The following is a 229-nucleotide window of genomic DNA, read 5'->3' as shown; positions in this document are numbered from 1 at the left end:
ACACACACAGAGCTACTGAGGAAAAAGGAAAGTGTACACACACACACACACACACACACACAGAGCTACTGAGGAAAAAGGAAAGTGTACACACACACACACACACACGCTGGTAGATAGATGGTCTTAATTCCGGACCCACAGAGTTTGTCTAAGGGAAGGCTGAGGAGACTGGCGCCGGGGAAGGAGCGGGCGCGTGGCGCGGAGGTCGCCCCCGGGAAGCCACCCC

This window comes from Fukomys damarensis, unplaced genomic scaffold (assembly GCF_012274545.1).
Source record: "Fukomys damarensis isolate Sample0158 unplaced genomic scaffold, DMR_v1.0_HiC HiC_scaffold_26, whole genome shotgun sequence".
In the NCBI taxonomy this organism is placed as follows: domain Eukaryota; kingdom Metazoa; phylum Chordata; class Mammalia; order Rodentia; family Bathyergidae; genus Fukomys; species Fukomys damarensis.
The sequence above is the reverse complement of the archived record's forward strand: the minus strand, read 5'-3'. Positions refer to the sequence as shown.